We start from the raw sequence: 25,647 nt of genomic DNA, 5'->3' as shown, positions 1-25,647 counted from the left end.
GCCCTTCTCTGGACTTGCTCCGGCACCTCAGTGTCAGTCCTGACCTGAGCTTTGGTACAAGTTGGTCAGTTTAGTTACCTCATTTTAACTGTCTCAGGTTGAGATTGGTATCTAAGGTAGGTAGCATAAATCTACTTTTTTAGGGATGACTAATTTATGCTTTGATGTTAAACTTAGGTGAAGCGACTCCAGTCTCAGAATCCAAAAAGAATTATTTACTGTATGTATTTCTGATGCTATAATTCTATTTTTAGAAGAAAATACACATTTTATTAAATGCCTGGTTCAGAATGTGGTTATGCAGACCCACAGAACTGTTAAATTATGCAGAACTTTAGAGCAAAAGAAGAGAAAGAAGATAAGAAAGCATTTTTTTCAATGACAGATGGAAATGATTGAACCAAGATTGATATTGACAGCTGTTACTACTGTTGTACTTTTAAAAGTGGCAAAGATAGTCACTGTACTATATTGCAGTAACCTGAGGGAGCAGTGAGTTGTGTAAAACAGTCCACTCTGCGAAAAACAAGAAAATGTAGAATATTCAATGCAAAGCTTGTTTGTCTGAGTTTGTGAGACAGGGTTATCTCAAGCACCACAACTGCTAGTTAAGGATCAAAGACAGTTCATTCCAGTCAATGGAAACTGTAAGAAGTTGGTAGATTTAGGACTACTCATGCCCCCTGTGATTCATGGGGGAGGAGAAGGGAAAAACAGTCACTTTGTCACTGTATTTCTTTCCCTTCCAGTTCTGGGACAGTAAGTTTGCTATAAGTACAAACAACTATGTTAGTAACTGTAGTACATATAACTGGAGACAAAATGTAGCACACTCTCTGTCTTTCAAATGTTACACAATTGCCACATTATTCAATTTGGAATTCAACTTTAAAAATCCTTTTGCTCAGAAAATTAGGAGTCCAGCCTTTTGCTCATAAAAAGCCAGGTGTAACAAGGAAGGTGTAAAACTAGAGTTTGGTTCCTCTTCACACAGCTACTTAGAGCTTTCTTTTGCAGAGGTTGTGTAATAAGTTTAGTTTAAGACAATTTAATTCTCAGTGCAGAGCTGATGGTTTAAGTGGTAAAGTGGGAATTTATGGTGGGACCATGTATCCCTCTGTCGAATAAGTGAAAATGAGAAGAGCTCTTAGTTGCAGAAGCCTATTAATTGTTTTCTTTTTCTGTGTTGGTTTTTTCTTTTTTTCTGTGTTAGGGGAGAACAAGTGGTGATAGCAGCATATCTATGTGTTAAAAGGTCTCTTCCTTACCTTCTTTTGAATTTGCAGGTTTTTGGAACAATTAAGATAATTGGAGAAATAAAACTATTTATTGAATGCATATTATAAAAATAAACTTGTTAGACAATCAGTGTTATTTTCATATGCAGTACCATAGAGCTGTAAAGCTTTCCCATGTATTACAGTTGTGGCAAGAGTTTAGGATATTTTAAAATGTTGTTCCCTTAAGACAACGTGCTAGACAGCTTTTTTAGTAGTGCTATAAGATAAGGCAAAGGGCTATTATTTTGCTGTTACTCTTAGACATACAAGCCATGAAAGGGTAAAATTTCGGCCCAGCTCTCAACAGTGCAAGATGGACTTCAGTGTTAAAAATTAAACCAAGAGGTCTATTTCCTCACTTCTTATTTTTACAAGCACTTTCCTCACTACAAATGAAGTCAGTGGGTATGGGAAAGAGGAAAGATAACCTCACCTCTGCTGGGGCTCCTAGCATTGTTCTTAGGGCTAGACTGCAGCCAGTGCTAATAAATTAGGGAAAGCTTCAGCTGAATCTTTCATTTGTACAGGACGGTTCTCTTATCAGAAGCAAAGAAATTGATATATATAATGAATAATTTTTCTACCTATGTTTGGGTCTGTTTAAAAAGATTGTATTTTTTGAGAAGTCTGGGAAGGAAATTTAAAGGGGGAATATATTTCATACCTGAAATCCCCCAGTTATTAAAGTATTTAGACAAGTGAGTGTGAAGGAGCCCCAGCTACAGTGGAAAAATGTACCATGGAAAATGTTGCAAGGAATTATAGTCCCTCCAGTATTCTGCCTAGTTAGCATTAGGTGTGTTTGTGCATGTAAATACAATCTTCCCTTGTGTATACTTTGCTGTTCACACTCAGAGTTAAATTGATCCATGGGACAGCTACTAATATGCCAACTGCATTGTTAGTACATTTCATATACTTAAAAACATTATAAAATAGGAATGCACTTCAGTGAATAATAAGTACTGGAGAAGAAGGGGAATATGTTGGTTGTAGTCTCATTAATATACATCTGCATGAGTTGTTCTTCTAGTGGTAAAATGTGGTAGTGGTGGGGTGTTGCCCAGCTGCATTGCTGATGATCCACCAGCCAGACTATTCAAAATGTAGGTTTAGGGTGTGTGTGTGAAGTTAAGACACAAACCAGAAATGTGATACTATAGGTAATATATTCAACACAGCAACACAAAAGAAGCTCATGATAGACTCATAGAATCTTAGAATCGTTTGGGTTGGAAGGGTATTTAAAGATCACTGCGATCCAACCCCCCCCCCCCCCCCCCCCCCCCCCCGCCACAGGCAGGGGCACCTTCTAGTAGAACAGGTGATTCAAGCTCCATCCAGCTTGGCTTTGAACACTTCCAGGGCTCTGGGGTATCCACAGCTTCTCTGTATAACCTATTTTTATTCAGCAAGTGTACACTTCAATGAGTTACTGAAATTTAATTCTGTTACATTAAATCCTCCAAACCTGAATAGCTGTTGTGCTACATAATTAAAACACTGTCTTGTAGTCTTAAGTGAGTTTTCTGTATTGAAGCTGCTTTGCATTCTATAGCTTGCTTACTCAAACTTTGAAGTAATCTGTTTCTTCAGACCTTTTTGAGATTTTTATATTATATTGTCCCTTGAATGTAGCATAAGATATTCAGTTGATCATTATTATTATTGATAATATATCTTAAAAGTTTGCAGTTCCTAGAGTTTGTTATATTCCAGGTTTTACAAATCTTCTGTGAGATTATTGATTAGCAACATTAAAAAATCACTAGAAGTTAAAGAGCTAATCATAGATTTGGAGTATGCAGGAATTAGAATTCTTCTTGATAGGCCAAATTATGTGGTGCTAGAGCTCTGTTTCAGCTTGTTGGAACCTTTTTCTCTGTGTGTAAAATGTGAAGATAATATCTCACTGAGTTTGAGAGGTATTTTGAAGCTTAATAAGGGTGTACTTCTTATCATTGTAAGATACTTGAGTGGCAAATAATATATTGGATTTAATTTTAGATATATGTACAGCCAAACTTTATCACGATCAGTATAATAAAAGCAGCATCTCTTTCATCTCTGGGCAGCTCAAGACCAAGGTTACAGATTGATGTTTTTTTATAATAAATATCTTATGCTTATACAAGTAGCCCATACTGCTTTTGATGGTTTGCTGTGAAATAAATGCTCCTAAAATTCTGCAAAGTCTATACACAAGTGCAGTTAACAAGACCTAGGGCCTTGTCAGTACTCAGAATTGCTCTCTAAGTCATATGAGAGTGTGCAATGTCCTTGCAAAGTGTGACACATACAGTTGATGCTTAAGCTGTTTGTATTGATGTTTCTATTGTTTGTTCTCGTGAAATCTGTGGGGAAGGAGGGTTCACAAGCAGTAATGCTTTTGCCATCATAATAGCCCTTCTGAAATAACTGCCTGGAATGACTAAGACTGTGATGTATGAGGTTTATGGAAATGAACCACTATTTTCTGAGTTCCTAACCAGTGGTTTAACTCTCAGAGTTTGTTCCCCTCATTTTGTCCTTTAAGCTAGTAAAGTGTATACAGGTTTTACTTAATTTTAATTAAATCTTTAAAATAACTATATTTAAACCTGTATACTTGTGAGTAGGACAAGATATGCAAAGCACTGATGGTGTTGATTTTTCTTTTTTCCTAACTGTGAAATATGTGCCTACTGTTCTGTATAGCATAAATTATTTGGCTTTATGGAGTTTGCTAGTTTACAATGATGCTGACTGGGGGGATAATTATTGTTACTGGTGGTGCTGCTGAAACACATTACATCTTTTTTTTGTAATTGTTAAGAGGGTAAAAACCTCCAGTCTGCAACAGGCTTTCTTTTTAACTTTTTGTTCTCTTTCCCCCTCTTACATGGCTGGGGGAAGAGCACACAGTTAGTTGGGAAATATCTATGAAAACTTAGGGTGATGAAGAGTGATACAAGTTAATGATTGACAACCACATTGCAAGTAACAATGTTTTTTTTGTGAGCTAATTTGGACTGGCTCTGTGACCTGGGCATCTTGGTCTTGGCAATGAGATGAAGTCAGCATTTTGTCACCCTGACCTCATGTCCCTTGATTTCACTTAGTTCACTGATTGGATATGCTTTCTTCTCCTTTTGTGTTCTTAGCCTTCACAGCACTGAGGCAGCTTGCGTTGATAATTTCTAAATAATTCAAGTCTGATTGCTCACATTGTGAAAAATGACGGATTTCAAATTACACACATTAGGAACTAAGTTCTTCAACTCACAGATGGCTTGTATATCTAAAAAGTGAACCTAATAAATAACTTATTGAAGAGGAAAATATGTACAGTACCATTCTACCAATTCTCTAGCTTGTTGGGGGACTCCAGATGTGTCATTTTCAATGCCCAGGCTTTATTCAAAAGTATTCTTTCTTCTGTGAAGCTTAAGCAACTTTATACCCATGAGCTTGACCTCCCTTCTGATATCTATCTGAAAGATTCAACCAGGACAGAATTAAAGGATAGCAACTTTCTTAATGCAAATCTATGTGCAAATCTATATGCAAATCAAATTCATGGAAAACAAATCTTGTTTGCTTGAGACCATTTTCTGTGTTTAATTGGGACAAAGAACCCTTGACATACGAGATTTTTGATAAGCATTTGACTTAGCACTGCACAGGTTTTCTTACTTTTATTTATGTTTTAAAGGTTCTGCACACAGACATGAAAAGCAGATTTTCTTTCTATGAAGTAAAGGCCTGTAATTTGGAATGAGTGACTCAAAAAGGCTTGAGATGCAAGGATACAACTGACATATGCTGCACTTCTGCTGCTAGCATAAATAAACAGGGGATTTTAGTCAAAAGAGATTGTTCAGCCAGTTGAGAAAACTGATATGTACATGCACCAGAAAGAAAAGATACAGGTAAAAAAATTATAGTCTACATTTTTGTTTCTTTTCAATGTAGACAGTTAAATAACAAAAAAGAAGTTGAGTTTACAGGCTGAGACAGTATCTGAGAGGCAAAGGAACTATGGACTAAAATACATTAAATCTTTTACAACAAGTAGTGAAGATACTCCCATAGAACACACACATTTATGAAAACATGTTTTCTGAGATGGGGAGGCAGCTTAGAGATCCTGGCACCTGTTTTTACTGTTTTCTTACACTAATAGTGGAATTCAGTGGATTTTGGTTCCCACAGAAATCAAAGAAAATGCATATGAAGATAGATGATGTTCAGCCGAAGCTTAATCCACACTATATAAAAATGTGTCACATCAAACAGTGAAATGTACAAAGCTTGTTTGTAAGTTTACTGAAAAAGTCAAAATCTCAAATCATCTACTTAAGCCTCTTATCAAAAGAAGCTTTATAATAATTCATTTTTTCTAATATTTTTATTTGGATTACAATAAGTAGTATATTTAGAAATATACCACAGTGCTGAAAATCAGTCCTGTGAAATTAATTGCAGAATCACAGAAACACCACATATTCTTAGTTAATAAAGACCCACAAGAATCATCAAGTCCAACTCAGCCCTGTGCAGGACCATCCCCAAAAATCACACCATGTGCCTGAAAGTGTTGTCCAAATGCTTCTTGAACTCTCTCAGCCTTGGCACTGTCACCGCTCCCCTGGGGAGCCTGTTCCACTGCCCAGCCACCCTCTGGGTGAAAAACCTTTTTCTAATACCCAACCTAAACCTTCCCTGACACAACTTGAGGCAATTCCATGGGGTCCTGTCACTGATCATCACAGAGAAGAGATCAGTGTCTGCTCCTACTCTTCCCCTCACAAGGAAGTTGCAGACTGCATTGAGGTCTCCCCTCAGTCTCCTCCAGGCTGGACAGACACAAATGATCTCAGCTGCTTCTCATTTGGCTTCCCCTCAAGGCCCTTCACAATCCTTGTTGCACTCCTTTAGATGCTCTCCAATAGTTTAGTGTCTTTCTTATATTGTGGCACACAAAACTGCCCCCAGCACTCGAGGTGAGGCTGCCCCAGTGCAGAGCAGAGTGGGACAATCCCCTCCCTTGCCTGGCTGCTGATACTGTGCCTGATGCCCTCCAGGACGTGCGTGGCCCTCCTGGCTGCCAGGGCACTGGTGGCTCATGGTCAATTTGCCATTGAGCAGGACCCCCAGGTCCCTTTCCATGGCCCTGCTTTCCAGCAGCTCATTCCCCAGTCTGTCTGTACATCCAGGGTTGCTCCATCCCAGGTGCAGAAGCCAGCATGTTCTCTTGCTGTACTTCATACAGCTGGTGATTGCCCAGCCCTCTTGATTTGCTGGGGTCTCTCTGCAGGGCCTCCCTGCCTCTGAGGGAATCAACAGCTCCTCCCAGTTTCGCAGTGTCTGCAAACTTGCTCAATATCCCTTTTAGTCCTGTGTCCAATTAATTTATGAAGATGTTGAAGAGCACAGGACCTAAGTGGGTGCTCTGTGGGGTTCCACTAGTGACAGGTCCCCAGTCTGATGTCTCCCTGTTCACTATGACTCTTTGAGCCCAACCCGTGAACCAGTTGCTCATCCGTTGTGTAATGTGTTAATCCTGATGTTGCTGTGCATTTTGTCCTAGAGGATATAATGAGAGATGATATCAAAAGCTTTGCAGAAATCCAGAAATTTTACATCAGCTGGCTTCCCTTGATCATCTAGGTGGGTTATCCTGTCATAGATGGAAATCAGGTTTGATAAGCAGAACTTTCTTTCATGAACCCATGCTGGTTGTGACAAATGACTGGTGTTTTTCAGTAAGTTCCAGAGTACTGAAGTGCAAACTACAGGCCTGTACTTTCCAGGGTTCTCCTTTTTGCCCTTCTTGAAAACTGGGACATTTATCAGCTTTTCAGTAAGCTGGGACCACTATGGATTCCCAAGACCACTCAAAAATCATTGAGAAAGGCTTTGTGGTGACATCAACCAGTTCCTTGAGGATTCTCAGAAGAATCCAATCAGGTCCTATAGATTTGTAGGGATTCAGCTGGAAATTAATAATATGTTCATATTATTAATATGACTATCAACAAAAATCTTTTTCATCAGAAAAGATTCTATCTGTTGTGGTATGATTGAAATATTCTGAAAGTTAAGAAACGCTTCTGGATTATTAAGACATCTGCCGATGCCTGTTGACAGAAGAAAAAAATAAATTAGTGACCACTGAAAACCCTGTAGCATTCTGTGGCAACTGACAAGTTGTTTTTCTTAATGCCTTGGAGGTTGTGGCCAGTTCTGTACTCTAAAACAATGTACCTCTGTGAGACTTCAGGCTTGACCTGACATGCTTTTTATATAGAAAAGTAAATAAGTGGGAAAATACTAGCTTCAAATGACACCCTGAAACCATTGCTTAAGATCCCAAGAATACCATAGCTCTTCCCTTTGCGTGGAAGGTGACAGGCCACAGTGCATTCTTAGGAAATATTTTCCCTCTTAACCAGCTATGATAAATAAGATTTTCTTTTATTTTTATCATACTACTGGAAGTGCTTCTCTGGGTAGCATAATGGGATCATTCAGGACAGAAGGAAGACATGGGCTGGGGAAGGGGAATTGTTTGAATTTCAGTACAATTTGACTTTTAGTGGCTTTGAACAAAAAGGTAAGAAGTTGTCATCTTTGCAAATAAAGGTGTCCCATATCCATTAAAATGTTTCTGTTTTCTAGTAAGGTCTCTTTACATGAGATGGGTTTTATAATTTACACCTTATGTCATATCCAAATTACATGTCATAAAAATCATTCTTTTTCCTGTTTCATTAGGAGCTGTAAGTAGTCAGTGTCTTTTGATACCTGAGAAGGATTCCTGTTAGCTCAGCTGTAATTAAAAACATCTTTCAATCAGTATATGGACATGTCTACTCAGAATGACACAGGACTTCCATTTCCTTGAAGTAATTTTTAGTTCTGCTGTATTTGGGAATAGTGATTTCGACATCCATGTTCAGTCATAACCATATACATGTGATTCATTGTCTAAGTAACAAAGAAAAGATAGAATATGTTTGAAATTTGAAGAGCTAACTTTAAGACTTGTCCATGTAATGAGATTACATTTTATGTGTATCAACAGTTTTTTATTTATTTACAGCAATGCAGTGATCTCTTTCTGCAAGGAACAGCTGCATCTCCCTCTTCATGGAACAATGAAGTCTAGTTGCTGGTTATAGGAGTACTGGGTATTGAAAAGTTCTGTATATTTTTGCTGAGCTGTGAATAAGAGCCCAGAGTTGCAGGTGGCATTTCCAGTGACTTAGTTTTGCCACACAGACTTGCAATGGCTGTCAAGACACTTTGCTCACTTTTCACAATAATCCAAATAGGAGTTGAGATATTTTATTAATTTGGAGGTTAAACAATCCTCCAAATTAATAAAAAACCCTGCCTTTTGTCAGTGCCATGAACTTTAGTGATTTTTGAACCTGGCACTTGGGCTGAAGTCCATGCCATCATCCTTACCCATTTAGCAATTATGCTTGTCCTTGGAACTATTTATAGGACTACAGTCTTTTTTCTAAAGAGAGAAGAATTGATGTATATATCATCCTTGACCTCATTTTAACATTTACCATAATTTTGAGGCTGCAAGACAATGGTGGCCTTGTGAGAGGCTTTTGTATATAGAACAATCACAGAGAATATGGTTGAGTTTTTATCCTATTGAAATCAGTGCATCTTGTCTAGTTTATGTCACTTGCTATTTAATTATCTACAAGCAAGTCAAATTGATTACACAATATAAGAACCTTAACAACTTTGAAGCAAAATGACTGAGCTTTTAGATTTGGCTAGGATATCTATCAATGCTGGTAGCAAAATATAATTAATAAACTAATACTTTTGATTGAGAAGAACAACTTTTAATCACTTTGAAGGACTTGATACAACTGTAGCTTGGAACTAAAATTCATCATAAGAGTAAAAATCATTGCTGGGGCTTGGCTTTTTCTATCTTCTGTCCTAAGTTCTTGGTTATCAGAGGTGCTTGTTCACATATATATCTCCCCTCTATTTTGGATATAAAAAACAGTCTTAAGTTTTTTTCCTTTATTTCAACTTTTCTGGTTATTGGTGGAGGAAATTTTAAGCTTGGAATAAAAACAGAGTAATGTATGTATGAATATTTGCCCAGGTAAAAGGATGAGCTCTTTTGCAACAAGAAATGTACAACTTACATGTAGTGTATGTACATGCATACCTTGCATGAAATCTCTCTTCTTGCTGATATAAATTCTTCAGCTGACTAGGAAAAAAATGTAGCTCTTGCCTCTAAGAAGACATTTCACAGCTCTTTGTTTAGTAGTTTTTTAGAATGAAGGTGAAACATGAAGTTATGCAGGTTAAAACCTAAGCATATTGAAAGGAGAGAAAGAATAAAGGACATCTAAAATGCCAGTGCAGCAAAATTAAGGATATTTCAGAGGGAAACAGATCTAAGAAGGAAGGCAAATTCTTGGTTAGGTAACAGATGTTTTCCCTCAAGTATAGTGATGGAACAGAAGCACCAGAGGGGGCAAAAAAAATCTAATGTACAGCAAAATCTCTCATTTATTTCTTCTTTTTCCTTATACTCCCAACGTCTGAGCAACGTCTAAAGAAGTGTAACAAGATCAGTCACCTTCTTTGATATTGCAACAGCACCCAAGAAGACAGCTAGTTTTTAAATTTCCATGTAGGATGAGAGGAAATGCTCCCAATAATTAGATGACTAGATCTATCAAGGGAAGATCAGCACAGCTGAGTACTGTGCATGTAGTTGGGCTGCCTTCAAGGGGAGAGCTGTGTGTGCCAACATTTGTTTTCTCCTTTCCCTTGCTGCATAAAAGAAAAGCAGGAGGAAAGTGCTTTACTCCCTAGAATTCTCACTAAATTTGAATATTAGTAGAATATTCATTAGAGATTTATCATTTTGTTGATAAATGATAAAAGATGATGAATGGCGATGAAGGTTAGTTATGAACTTATTGTACCCTTGGTACTAGACTAGCTATGTAATGCAGATAATTTCCTTGTACAGGCTTCCTTATTGCAGTTGCTTCCTAAGGTCAGGCTGTGCACTGACTTGCAAGTGAATTGAATAAATCCATTTAACATGAAATAATAGACTTTGACATTTGGCTGGGACATAGGTTTTTTAAAAAAGATGTTGCCAACACATCAGTTTCCATGTGATAAATACATTGTTTCCAATATTTGTCAGTCCAAAAATTTATCAGAGTAAAAGGTCATTTCCAATTCAATAATGGAAGTGTATCCATGATTGTACATGACTTTTTCTTTTTTTCCTTTGCTTCCTCATTTTTATAAGAGCAGCTAGTAAGCTGGGAGCCAAATTTTGCCCTTTGACACAGATTTCCTGTTGGCTATAAACAAGTGGGAGCCATATGCTTGTGAAGTTAAAGAATGTGTTTTTATGTTTATGCTGTTTTAATGTGGGCTATGGTCCTACAGTCATTTATGCTGTAAAAATTCCCATCAAATTGAACAGCAGCATGAGGATCAACAGTGGCAATTTTCTCTTAGTAGGGTTTCCAGCAAGAGGCTGCCTGCTGCTCCCAGCCATGGCAGAGTGCAGCCTCACGCTGCTCACGGGACTGAGTGGCTGTGATCATATTACATCCACCCAGCAGTCTTTTCACTTGCTGCCTATAAAGTGACAATGGAACAATTTTAAACTGACCCCACTGATTTTTAAAGCCTTTACCATTGAAGGAGCTGATTTTCTGTAAGCCTCCCCAATTCCTTTGGCTCTTGAGTCTTCTCAGTTTTTTTTCCTAGTCGGAGGTTGTTTGTTGGCAGGAATTCTGTTGTTGTGGCCACAGTGGTTTTGTAACTTGTTTATTCTCAAACATCTCTGCAGTTTTTATCCTGACATTTTTTAAACAATGTTGTACGAATCCAGATTTTTGACACACCTTTCTTTCCTTCTCCTCAGCATCAGTTCAATTTTAGTTGTTCTACAAAGGAGCAGCAATGTCTCACTTTACAGCATTTCATAATGATTTTGCCTAGTTTCCCTTATGAAATGCAGATTCATAACAATAATTCAGGTTAGAAGGGATCTCTTGTGCCACCAAACAGGGCCACCTTCCAGGCTAGGTTAGGTTGTTTGGGACTGTGTCCAGTCTAGTTTTGAGTCATCCCCAGGGATGGAGATGACACAGTCTCTTGGAGAAATCTGTTTTAGTGATTGGCTGCCTTCATGGAGAAGAATTTCTTCTTTGTTTGATCAGAATTTTCCTTGCTGTATCTGTGATTGTTGCCTCTTATCTTGTACTGTATGTGTCTGAGAAGAGTCTGGCTTTGTTTTGTCTATAACTCCCCTCTCTTTAATTAATGAAGGCGATAATGAGATTTCCTGAAGCATCCCTCCTCCGGGCTGAGAGAGTACCATATTTGAGTCTTTCTCTATAGGACAAGTGATTAAACTTCCTGGCCATTTTAGTGGGCCATTGTTGAACTTAATGCAGTTCATGAATACTGAAGACACAAAACTGAACACAGAGATCCAAACATCCATTGAGTGCTGGGCAATAGGAATAACCACTGGACTTTTTATCCATACTGTTAATAGTACTGTGCAGTATATGGCTGGAATTCACACAAGTGCATTGGTTGCACACACAGCTGGAGATTAATGTCTTGCTTTCTATGCAAATTAGCTACCATGCACTGTCCATTCCTCTAGACCTTTCTGGAAATGGGTTGGAGGGCCTCAAGTGTCTTCAGTGATGGGTCTTCAGTGATCTTGATTCCCCCTAGGTCAGCTTTTGGTCGACAGTCCATGCCTGTTCTCTTGTATTTTACTGTGCTGTGCTTGTCTTCAGAAGCCAGAACAAGAATGTTTGTACCAGAGAAGTGCTCCCCTACCTCCATATGGTCCCCCTCTCCAGTCACATCCTGTTTTTTCTCACACTGATATTACCAATTGTCCTTGGTTGGCCCCACAAGTATCTGGCTACTGGTGTTTGAGACATATCCATTAGCTCTCTTATCTTCTAGGCTTCTGCATATGGGCAGGCTGAAATTGTGATTTGTATTTTCTTTCTTTCTTGGGACTCCATTGTGCATAATACCACTGTGAGCAGTGGGAGGATGGTATATCCCTCTGGATGTGGGCAGGATAATGGATAGTTGCCCACAGTTCTAAGCACCTTGGAGATACAGAGATATTTTGACATGGAATTTTTAGATATTCCCAATGTTCTGGACGAACCAAAGACTGCAGTGGATCTCAGTGCTGGTCAGTATCATAGGGAGACAGGTCCATAGCTTGTTCTTTTGGAGAAGATAGCTTGTTTGTGATAAGGTATTTATCTCTAGGACTCTTAATTTTTTGGCCTGTTTGGTTGCTCTGGAGGTTTTAAATGCCTCTTGGCTACATATACATGTTCTAAAATGGGCTCTACAGGCACAATAGCCAAGCTTAGCATCTTTATGAACCTTTTTATTATTACTTGAGGGAAATAAATGGCTGTTTGCATTATGCATGAGCATGCTGTGGCACTGCATTACTGTGTCTTCCATTAATATGTCTTGTTCTCTATCAGCTAATGCTCATGATAATTTCAGGGGTGCATCTTAATGCTCAAACAAATGAATATCATAACCCAAACAGGTGGAAGAACATGATATTAGGCTTTTGCATATTCTAATACATGAAACATCCAGCCAAATAATTATGTTTTAACAACATTATCAAAACATAGATATATCGGTGTAATAAAATTTACTGTTGCTGTAACCATTACACTTAGAATTATTATAATAAAAATGCAGTGGTTATTTGCTACATTAATTAGCTGTTGATTTAATGTTATACAAATGTGATTCCTTTCAAGTAATCATATTTCTTGCTGACATTTCTGAATAGGACTACCAATTGGTTAAACATGGGTAAATAGCAGTGCTGATTATAGGTAAGCCACAGAAGAAAACAGTGGAATAATTTTAAATTTTTTAACATGTGGCTTTCCAAGCCATGTTATTGTTAATACAAATTTTTGATGCAGCAACAACACCTTTTTAAATAAATGTAGACCTTTGATATCCACTATACAGCCAAAGCTGCCAAAGAAAGAAATGTCTCTCTGTGCTGAACTTTTTTGTGAGATCCTGTATTTCTGTATCTCCCAGCAAGTCTAGCAGCCAAAGCCCTTAGTGAAATACTTAGTGGTTTACCCCACTCCATCTCAAGGTGAAATCAACAGAGACTTTTAGTGGTTTGGAATTTATTGCAATGTCACAGTGTCTCTGTAAATGTTGAAAAATTTCTTAACCTAATGAAAAGCAAATAATATGATCCAAACATGAAAATGTGTACAGCGAAACCGTCTTCTTCTTGACTTCCTAGCTGTCAAACCTCCTTGAAATTCAGAAGCCACAGCATAGCCTGTGCTAATGGGGCTGTTTCATACATAAAGATACATTCTCTTCCTCATAAAGAGAAAGCTTGCAGAATCCCTCTGCCTCTCGCTTACCTGTGCAAACCAAAGCCACATCCTCAAATGATGTCAGTGTTTGTTTTTGGTGATGTTTATTTCCAGCAACTTGTGCTTAACTTGCTGGATCTGAGGAATGGACCTACATCATTCCATCAAGAGTGGTCCTGACCTTGGGTAAAATTGATGAGTCTGAAAAATTACATGCTTAATCACATGTAAATACTTAATTGGTTGAATCCCTATAAACAATAAGTAGATTTCTTAATCAAACCGGTTTTTACTAGTGATTCTATAACAGTTTGTAAACTGGAGGTGGCTTGGGGATTAATAATATGTGGTATTTGCTCTAGGCATTAAAAAACAAATCTTTCTTTGCGCTATCTCTTGTCTAGTTTTTCTTCATATACCTTGCTATTTTCTTGCCTTCTTCTCTCCTATTAATATTAAAAAAACATGCAGTATTTCTTGTAGGGCTCTCTCATACATACAGATATATTTTTTGTGTAAGACATTTGCCTAATCAATAAACCATCAGTACCATAAGATTTCAACTTAATGTCTTTAGAAATCTGCATGAGGGTTTTCTACATTTGCAAAACTATAATTAGACCGGATTTTTTTGAGTGGTGTTAGGAGTTAAAATCAGCCAAGTTAATTCTCAGTTTGTTTAAACAGCAACAAGCCAATTCAGTCAATCATGCCTACTGGTAAGCTGTTTCACAGAAAGCTATGCAAAGGGCAGTGAAAACATCCTTTTTTTCTTTCCTTTAAAAAAAAAAAAAACATTAAAAACTGTAAAAATTGTATTTCAGAGACTGATTAGGATGTGAAATTTTAATCTTCCTGCAAACTACACAAAGTGACAAGTTCTTCTGGCTTTTGCAAATTTGCAATGGTCTGTATTTAAAAATCCATTTGCTCTCAGAACTCTTCATATTGCACAAGCAAAAACTACCAAGCATTTTGTATTTGGATTCAGATTTTTACAATACTTATACACCAAGGTGATACAAAGAAACCCAGGAAAGTAAGAAAAAAATGTACTATAGAGATACTGTATAAAATATGGATTCGTAGCATATTTTCTTCATTGTTTTATTTGTTCAAAATAATATTTCCTCTGAAGGACTGACTGAGGAAGAAATATATACTCACACATGAACCTCAAGCTGTAGAAAACCCTTTACCTTGGATTTTGTGTTTGGCAGACAGAGCTGAAGCAAACAGAAGGGAAAGAGGTGAACAAAAAAAATTATGATTTTAAATGCTTTGGTTTGGAAAGCTAGAGCCACTGGCCTTTTTGCTGCCTTGTCATTTCTTATGTAGGACTTGCAGATAGCTCTGGTGGTAGATTCCAGAAAGACCCACACCGACATGGACAGGTTTTAATCTGCTCTTAGCCAACCTAAACTTCGATTCTAGTAAACAATGTCAGCCCTCCACTCCAGAAGATAATTCCATTTAACTCTTACTGTCTGGACTAACACATAAGCATGCATTAAAATCTCAAGTGTCTAGGGGACACAAGCCCACATTTAAAACTAGGTATGTGTTTAACTGCCATTCAGAACAGGATTTTTTTTAATTAGCAGGCTTTATTTTTAATTACAGGAGCTCAAAGAACAGCATGGGGGTGTTCAGTTTTTGGTGTTGTTTTTAATTTTTGGCTCAATTTATGTTCTTGTAAACTAAATATTTTTAGACAAATGGTTTGCACTGTCAGCTTTGAAAAAAAAAAACCAGCAGCACATCCAGTTAGAGTTAGCAGCCAGACTTCAAGTTCTTAATTATTTAAGACTTAACTATTTTTATTTTTCTTGTTGTGTGACATATATCAAACCCATTTTCACACTTGCAGTGATGAAAGTATCTACTTTGGGAGGCGTTTTTGCTCTACTTCTGGCTTTCTTGTTTCTGTAAAGTGCAAAAGAAATCAGCCAAAGATATCAGTCATCCCTTGTGCTTTAAATGTAGAGGACCTTAGGAATGGAAGGAGGTGTTTGGTACATGGTGAAAGCCATACAGTTCTTGAAAGCCACATCCATCTGTAAACCTCCAAGAACTCTGTATAATATTTCTTGGCAAAGTTTCATTGCTTTGCTGTCCCCAAAGGGTAAAAGCTTTTTCTTCTATCCAGTTTGATCCTCTCTCATTTCATTTAATATCTTTTGCCCCACATCCTCATGCTGCACCACTGTGAAGAGCTCGTCTTAATGACCCCCTCAGTAAGGGAAGGCTTCTATAAGATCCCCCTGAAGTCTTCACTTTCAGAGGCTAAAACACCTGCAGTTCATGTGCTCAGCCTTGATGTTCCTCCACTGAATTAGCTGCACTTGGTTATTGTATTTACTGTGCTGGAGGCCTGAAACTTCAGTGCTCCTGATTGCTTCATAGAATGGGATGGTGGGCTGTGCTTTGAGTAATCCAGCCCAGGATGCTGCTTGCCTTTATTCAGGCCCATATTCCCTTTTTGAATAACATTCCCTAAAAGGGAATGTTACTCAATTACTAAAACGTTATAGAGCTAACTAAGCCCCCCTGATTAACTATTAACTATTATATACTAACTAGTTGATTAAGTATTCACACTTGGCAGAGTTGCTTGGCCTCACTCAAAGTGCTCCGTTATTCTCCTGCTACGTAGCTGATCCTGGAATCTGTAAAGGATGTGTACTTTGGTCTATCATAAGTTTGGTGAATTGTAAATGTTCTATGTGCACATTTTCCTAGATGTGATGCCTGCTAATCCCCAGTGACAGTGACCTGCTATTTTGAGCATGGAATTGATTCATTATTGATTAATCCAGCTTAGACGGCACTTAAAGTGGTTGTACTCTAATTACATCAGGTGTCTACAAATAATAGTTTAGCATTTCAGAGGCTTCTTGGAAGAGATGGGATTTTCTGTACTGCAGAATGTTTATTCTGATGGTATTTTTGTTTTAGCAGGAGAAATAAAGTGTATATTTTAACACATTATTCTTTTAATCTGGTTGCATTTATATAACAATAATTTCTCATTAGTAAGCTTCATTTTCCTTGTGGATGTTTCATTTTAGCAGTACAATATATTTCTTCCAAATAAAATAGTACATAATTTGAAAACTATACTGTAATCTCAAAAAAAAGCTTCTTTAGTGAATCTTTTCCTTTCTGTGTGTCTCTGTATGACTTTTTGGTCAGTTACTCGTGTTTTATTAATGATGAATTCTTTAAAAATATTTTTTTCTTCATATTTTCTGGCTGCGCCCATTTATATACTCTCTTGCTTTCTGATATTTACTGCAGAGATGTTTCGAAGTTTTATGGTTTCAAAAATAGGTGTCCAGGTAACGTTCATATAAAAGTGTTTTATTTTCTTTATGGGTACTAATAAGTACTCCTTTAGCATCATGTTGACTGCAAAACATTTCAGACTGTACTGCAGATGGAAGTCGGTTGTATGTAGTAATTTGAAAAGAGGAGATCTTCACACATCCTCTGTGTGATTTCTTGGGTGAGTAATTTCAATAAAATGATCAGCTTAAGTACAAGCAGTTTTAAATATAGTCAGTTATTAATTAAAAGACAGTTGAATGTGGTAAACTGTTATTAACATTAGTAGGTGCTATAGGTATGTTACTTAAGCCTAAATTTCAGATGTGCTACCAAATCAGGCATCCAAAATCTTAATGTTTTATATGAATTTTCGATTGCATTCACACATTTAGGCATCTCAATTTTTTTGTGCTCTATAGTGCATAAAATACCTGATGCATACTCTGGTACTTGGTGTGTTAGGTAGTGTCTAGGGAAGGTAGTCTTTTTCCTGAAAAATTTATTATCTCGGTTTAAGAGTGGGAACTGCAGGTGGGCACAGATGTTTAAGGAAGCATAGTAGATCCAGCAGACAAGAGATGTCAACACAAGAAGTAACAATGCTAATGCCCCACTTGTTGAAAGAAAATTTATTTTGGAGGGTAGTGGGGGTGTGGGGGTGGAAGGCAACGAGGGAGAATTGTAATCAAATATCCATAAATGGATATTCTGCTAGTGGATGCTTGCTACAAGCTTTTGCTAGAGCAGGAATGGCGCTATTTGAAAATGCAAAAGTGGTGAGGTTTGTGGCACAGTTTTGAAGAATCAAAACCTTGGCAATGGAGAACAAAATTCCCTTTTTGTTTCAATTGAGATGGGAAGAAATACTTGGGGACAGTGAGTTGGTCAAAGTGTCAAAGCGAGAAACTGTTTCTTGCAGTAGAATTTGAACTAGCAAGGAATGGGAGAAGGGAGTGATGTCAAGGGCAGAGAAGAGCATGTTAATGGAAATGAGTTTCATTAGATATTTTGTCCTCAAGGACACATGGAAACAGGCATGCATTGGGACATTATAGCAGGTCATGTAAGTGTAAAGCTCTAAAGAATTCAAAGTCGTTAATTATTCATTTATTTCTCTTTGAAACACTGTATTGAAATAAATGTTTGAAATTAAAGAATACTGATAGTGTGTTAGGAACACATTACCTTAGAGAAAGGTATGAGAAGCCTTAGAGAAATAAATGTTCACACTTGTCAACATTTTCTTAGCTAAGAAGTCTTTATTTGGCAAAAATTTCATTGAATTGCTAGCAAGAATGTCAGTTTATAATGTCTGAGATATGACACCTCATCACACAGGTGTCTAAATGTTACCAACCGTACAGAGAAATGGAAAAGAGTTTAGCTTGTGTGAGGGCTTCAGCCTGTAGCTTTCCAAGAATAGCAAAGGATCAAAGTACAGTGTATCTCGATTGCTGCACAAAGCAGTGGTTGCAAAAGAGCAACAAGATATGTACAAGAACATTGCAGTGCTTGTCCTTTTCTGACCTGGGTTTCTGAGCATCAGATACCAAGTAGTACTCTGCAAAAGCACAAAGGGAAAAGAGAGATCAAGGGGAGGAAATAAATCTAAGTTTTTGGATTCCCTGATGGCTCGGTTGTTACTCAACATAATGAGTAAAAATGCTTCTTGAGTTATTGTACAAAATATAAACCTTTTTAGCACCTATGTATCGTAACTTAAAAGCTAATTTCTCTTTGGTTTCTCGTTCAGAGTAAAATAACAGTACCTCTGTTGATCATAAAGGAATGCAACCTTGTGGCAGATGTATATTTTTTTCTTCCTGTGTAATATGGCTGAGCAATATCTGAGAATCACAAAAAGCTTATGCCTCATGAGAACAATAAGGACAATAAAGTCACAAATGGTCTCCATATGTCTATATGAAGTCTTATGCACTGAATAAAGTAGATATCACAAGACTGTAAGCCTTTTTCTTTCTCTTAAATTGACAGTCAATTAGCTTTGTCTGGGGAGCACATAGAAGCTCTGTTTCTTTGCATAGCTTTTAAGATTTTGTAAAATAGTTGTAAAGCTTTACAACTATTCTAGAGTAATTTTCTTTTTATTTACATGTTTTTTTCCCCTTGCTTAAAGGGGTATTTTTTTGGTCTGTGCATATACACAGATGTGTATCTAAGCAAAACTAAATTTGTGTTTGATTTTGCTTTGTGCTGTCTGCCTGGTTGTAAAGTGTTTTTCAAAGCTGTGCTGTAAGCCTTGCCAATTCTGCAGCACACACAAGCTTTCAGAAGGCAATCAGAGCCATCCTGAAGCTCCTTGGGGAATTTAGCATGTTCTGTGTGAATACAGCATCTCTCACAGTGGCATCCTGTGGGTGAGCAGAGCTTGTGTAGTAACAGAATGCAAATAATTAAACAACAATGACCATGTGTCTGTGTGTACTCCATGTTCATGGTAAGAGGAACTGAAATTCTGGGAGATGGTGTTGGGGATTTTTTTTGAGCTCAGTCCTTATCTTTTAATCTCACCATCACATGTTAGGTGAAGCATGAAGGCAATGGAAATGGTAACAGATTTGCTAATATTTGCACTGAAAGTGCAATATTATGAAAAAATATTAATTTAAATATTTTGTTACTTATAAAAGAATAATAACTATTATTATAATGATCATTATTACTTAATATGTAGAGTTATTTTGATAAAAATTAACCTTGGCATTTACATTTAAAGAAATGTATAGGCACAGAGATCTTTGAAGACATCTGCACTGCATCTTGCTGGAATATTATAAGCAAAGTAGCATTCTTTATCTAGAATCTTTTTTGGAGAACTCCAGAACACAACATTCATGTGAAAATCACAAAAAAAAGCTATGCTAAAATCCACTGTGATTCTGCTCAACATCTCCTCCTCTTCTGCCAGCCTACAAGCAGTAAGAGGGCAGAATACTTTCATTTTGCTGCTTGATCCTGTGGTTAAACAAAAATAATCAGTATGGCTCAACATTGAGTAAAGAACTGTTAAATAGCCTATAAAAATGACATTTATGGCATTTGAATAATTTGTGGGGATTGAGGAAGAAAGATGAATGTGAAAAATTTTCTGTGTAATGTCTCTGTTCAAGAAGGTTCTTAGGTATGTGTGTAATTGCAGACAAATTAAAAACAATGGGTAAACATTGAGAGTTAAAGACATGCGTAAATACTCACCTTACCGAGGTTTAAGCATCCAATAAACCTGCAGTGCACTTGTTGTACAGATATGTCATGTCAACCCTCCCTTTCTAACTTTAGTGAAGTGTTATGGGTACATCTGCTGCTTCCAGTGAAAAATAGACAGGATTTGAAGTGATAGCTGTTGCTGCAGGAGTTTTCTGTAATAGCTGCCAAATGAGAGGGAGGAGGGGAAGACAGCAGTGGAGGAAGCAGTAACCTTCCTGGTTCAAGAAAAGAAACAAATCAATCAGTAGCTCTATGCAGGGAAATGGAGAACCTGCCAAACATCTGTCAGACAAAACTGACATGCTGCAGCAGAATCTGCTTTATTGCCAACGATTTTTGGGTGTTTTGCCTTCAGATGTGTATTCCAAGAGCTTTTTGAAGTTCTTTATATGGTACAAAGGTGGTTTATCAGTGGCACTGCACCCCTACATATATTAAGCAGTAACTCAAGAGTCAATAAATATCAACAGAGCTTTACATCTTTCATATTCTTCTGTAATGATCTTGTTTCTGGATTACTACAAGCAATGTGACATTGATACAAACAGACCTCTAGCCAAAATGTGCAACAAATACACTAGAAATAGTAGTGGTTGTTTCTGCAGCAGTAAATGGTTGAGAGGGAAGTCTCATAGAGTACAGAAATTGCCCAGTTCATGATAGTGTGCAGAAACACCTTTTTAAACTCAGAAGCTCCATGGGAAGTGCAACACTCTGGAACAGGACTGTCCACCAAGTGTGGAACTTTTCTGGTTTCTGCTGTTTTGTTGTAAAGGTAACTATTAATTTTTTCTAGTGGGAAAGAGATGGTGAACAAAAATAGAGCTTGGATCTTTTCAAATAGGGAATTTTGGGGGCACAGAGCAAGGGCTCCTAGCTTCCTGCCTCTAACCATAGGAACCCAACTAGAATGTATATTTCTATAGGGACAGTGGTATAAACAAAATGGTAAGACAGGCAATGAATTGCTGGGTGCTGATGCCCAGCTCTAACATTTTGCTGGTAAGTTTGATAGCAGATCTCTAATGAGTAGCAAGAGATGAGCACCAGAAGTAAAGTGGCCATATCTACTCTGAGCCATACAGACTTACAGAATCACAAAAGCAGTAAGGGTAGAAGAGACCTCCAAAATCATCAAGTCCTACCTTTGACTGAAAATCACCTTGTCAGCTAAACCACAGCACCAAGTTGCATGTCTAGTCATTTCTTGAAAACTTCCAGGGATGGTGACTCCACCACTTCCCTGCGCAGCCTGTTCCAATGCTTAAGCATTTTTCAGTGAAGAAATTCTTCCCGATGTCCAATCAGAACCTCCCCTGGCACAGCCTGAGGACATTTCCTTTTGTCCTGTCACTGGTTGCCTGGGAGAAGAGATTGACCTGGCTACAACCTCCTTTCTGGTGGTTGTAGAGAGCTGTATGGTCACCCCTGAGCTTCCTTCCCTCCAAGCTAAACAACCTCAGCTCCCTCTGCCACTCTTCATGTGACTTACTCTCTAGACCCTTCACCAGCTCCCATGCCCTTCTCTGGATGTGTTCTAGTACCTCAGTGTCTTTGGCCCAGCGCTGGACATGGGACTTGAGGTGTGGCCTCAGCAGTGCTGTGTACAGGGGGACGATCACTGCCCTTGTCTTGCTGGCCACACTGATTTTGATACAGGCCACATGCCATTGAACTTCTTGGCCAACTGGGCACATGCTGACTCATGTTAGCCATTGTCGACCAGCACCCACAAGTTCTTTTTAACTGTGCAGTTTTCCAGCCACTCTGTCCCCAGCCCATAGCACTGAACAGGGCTTTTGTGACTGAAGTGCACGACCTGGCATTTCACTTTGCTGAACCTCATACCATTGTCCTCAGCCCATTGACCCAGCCTGTCCAAATATGTGGCAATACATGCAGTGCCAAACATACCGTAATGACCACTGGCTTAGCAAACATCTGCACATCTTGACTAAAAGCCAGATCAATAGCTGCCCAGTCTCAATAGAGCAAGATTTTGCCTAATAATTTGATCAAATTAGCTGTCTTGAAGTTTTTGTGCAACAGGCTGTAACTATTTTTATATACATACATATATATATATATATATATATAAATTTATTTTTGTATAGCTCTGAAAATATTGGTACGTAGAGGAATATCAGAGTTTCAAAACAATCAAAATGTAAGTTTGAAAATATCAATGCAATTCTTGCCCTTTTCTTTGTTGAAAAATTATGCATAATGAAGAAGAGCGCAATATAACTATAATGTGAATAACAGCAACACATGAAGTATCTTGTACCCTTCACATTTAATTGTCTTTGAATCACAAGCAAAGTACATTTGGAATGAGCCCTTCAGCTTTTTATAGCAGACCACTTACTGTTTCTGACTTCTTCTGCTAATAGTCATAGGTAACTTACTTTGATGACATCTCTTGACAATTCATGCATCTACCTTTGTTTTAGGGACATGCAGTTTTGAGTTGCAGCCAGATGGTCTAGACAGATGATTAAAAAGTGTGAAATGATACACCAGAGCACTTACCTCCTGGTGCTCTGTCACATTGAACAAATGCTTAATGAAATCTGAAGTGTAATAGCTAAAAATATATACTGCAGTACGATGGACTTTCACATATCCTTCTGGGCTTTAATTGTCTTCAAGTATGGCTTCTGAAAAAAGGTTGTCTTTTGGTACTATTTCTGGGCAAATTCCTAGTGACTTGATGACCATGAGCTGGGCAAAGAACATAATTATTTATTCTGTATTGGGAATTTCATATCACTTATTCTGGAAATTGTCCATAATAATAAGACTGTTCTTCAGCATGGTTTATTATTCACCACATAATTTGCTGACAACCTTGTTGAAGGCAATGCTTGCCAGAAATTAATTTTGAGGTATTTTAATTCAAAATTTGAACCTTTTAATTAGCTACAACCTGTGTGTTAAGCTTCTGCCTTTGGCCTTTAGAACATAGCTCTTAGATTTCTTATGTACAATTACAAGTTCACCATTTACCTTCCTAGAACATTCTGTAATCATTTATATTTGCTGTGCATTTGCTGGAATGTTTGCAGAAAGCAGTGTACAAAGGGCACAGGCATACACACCATCAATGTCCTTAGAACTTTGAATAAATATTCATCAAATATATTCACTTTTCATTCTGCTCCTCATGATATTAGATGTTACCAAAGCTAATACCAAAGCATCAAAGGTGTGACAAATCTTCCAAAATGGTATTGAAATTTTGATAGATAGAGTTTAAAAGTACAGACCAGAAGGAGAGTAGATTTTAACTGAAAAACTTAGTAAAGTAAACAACTTGGAATTCTGTGCTCCTGCTTCATGCATATGAAATGTTACTGGATCATGTTGGAATTTGAGCTGAGGGTTCTGGAGAACATCTTTAGTAGATCTCTATAACTCTTCTCAGGTCTTACTGCTCATATCCCCTCTGGTTTGTATTTGAGAAGAGATCACTTTCACAAGAACTAACTTATTGTAAATGTGGTGGTGTAGGGTAGCACAGAAGTTGTTGCAGTTTCTAGTTGTTGTGGATTGTATTTTTTCCAGCCATTAATAAAGCTTTCCAATTTTGGTGAATTTATAGGATGCCTATACTCCCTAATGCAAGAGGGTTATAGGTTAAATCTATGTCTAGTGAGAGATTTATTCACTTAATTACATTTTTCCCAAAAGAGTTTCATCACTATAGAAGATAATACGTGAATGGACCCAGGCTTTTGTTTTAGCTTTGGATCCCAGCAGCAATAATTCTAGACCATACTTTACCTTGAAATGTAATCAAGGGTAGAGGGGTTCCTTTTATGCAACTGTAAGCATATAACACCACATGTGGCCCTACACATGCATACATTGACAGTAATTGCATCAGTGTTGTCACAACCATTAGTTCTGCTAAAATGACCACACATTTACCAGTGAAAATGAGACTAATTAACCCCTTCCCTGAACAACAACAAAACTAGGAAATAATGTAGTGAGGAACAAATCTTTTGTCAGTGCATGAACGTGGACAGTACTATAAAATAATCCAAGTTTGAATGAGGCAATTTCAGTGTATCTGTTTGTATTCAAGAAGAATGGGTATTTCTGCTTTTCTATCTCAACACTTGGTGTCAGCTCAAGTGGTGAAAGGCTACAGTGCAGCTTTCAGTTGTCAGCTGCAACATGTTACTTTACTTTGGAGTTTTTTTAAGGTCACCAGTACCTGGAATCGGAAAGAGAAATTTTTGCAAATGTCCTGAACTGTTAATCATCCCATTTAAAATAGCACTTGAAAGAAGTCAAACATGCTGAGAATTTTCCATCCTGAGTTGCTGGGTTCTTTCTGCTTTTGTTCTGTAAAGACACTTGAGCTTAAAAAGTCAGCTTAATCACTGTTTTGAAGGTGTGAGCTGTGGCTCTTTTCCCACAAGATGCTGAGTATTTTGTTTCAGCTCAGTGCGGTGTGTCATCTTGTGCATGGCAATATCCTACGCACGTGAGTAGTCTTCTGCTCATTTTGACAGTATTTCCCTGACCTGTTTAGTTTGTTTGTTTGGGTTTTATTTGGGTTGGGTTTTTTTTGTTTTGGTTTGGTTTTTTTGTTTGTTTTTGTTTGTTTGTTTGTTGTTTTTTTTTTTTTTTTTTTTTAGCTTTGCTACGCAGGGTGGCACACTTGGAATGCCATAAATAGGTTCCTAAGTATTATTCCTTCTTGCAATTTGCTCTACTTAGGTTCAGTGATGAATTTGCTTTCAGAATGTTTCCCAGAATATAGTCAACATAAGTATGTATTTCCATATATGAATCAACCATCTCATATCTGGATTTCCTGGCCTCCTGAATCAGGTTTCTACCTCCTAGAGGCTAGATAGTGACAAAAAGAGAAATTCAGGGCAGCCACTACATTTTCTGACTCAGATTTTATGCTTAGAAGCTCTACAAGATGAGATTGAAATGTAGAAGGATTATATGAAATTGTGTCTGTTAGTAAATGTTTTTAGTCACTTCTTATTTCTTGAGGTTTTGAAAAATTAAGGGTTATGTCATATACATCTTCTGGTGTGAATTTTCCAATCAATAGTGTCTTAAATTTATATCAGGATTAGCTAATGGGACATTTCAAACAACATTAGTTTCAATTTATAATTATCACACCCATTTTGGTTTGAGCAAAATGATCCTCAGAAAAGATGGCAAGGATTGCAGCAAGTCACAAAATACTTCTCTTAGCTTTCTCTCACATATGCAGCATCTGGTTCCTGAGTTTTATTAATATTTTGTCTTCAATTATTAAAGCAGTGGCTTTTATACAGAGCTTTTGTGATCCTATAGGTTTTAAGTTTCCTGTTAGCTGCTTTTATTTTCTGATTCTAAAAATG

General features: G+C 37.5%; 1 protein-coding gene across 6 annotated transcripts in view; it reads left to right on the top strand.

The window, feature by feature from the left end:
• MOCOS (molybdenum cofactor sulfurase) overlaps positions 1 to 25,647 on the top strand; it is a 213,383-nt gene that overhangs the window by 47,293 nt on the left and 140,443 nt on the right. The gene's annotated exons all lie outside the window — the stretch shown is intronic.

The sequence above is a fragment of the Lonchura striata genome, chromosome 2, assembly GCF_050655825.1.
Source record: "Lonchura striata isolate lonStrDom1 chromosome 2, ASM5065582v1, whole genome shotgun sequence".
In the NCBI taxonomy this organism is placed as follows: domain Eukaryota; kingdom Metazoa; phylum Chordata; class Aves; order Passeriformes; family Estrildidae; genus Lonchura; species Lonchura striata.
The sequence above is the reverse complement of the archived record's forward strand: the minus strand, read 5'-3'. Positions and strand labels throughout refer to the sequence as shown.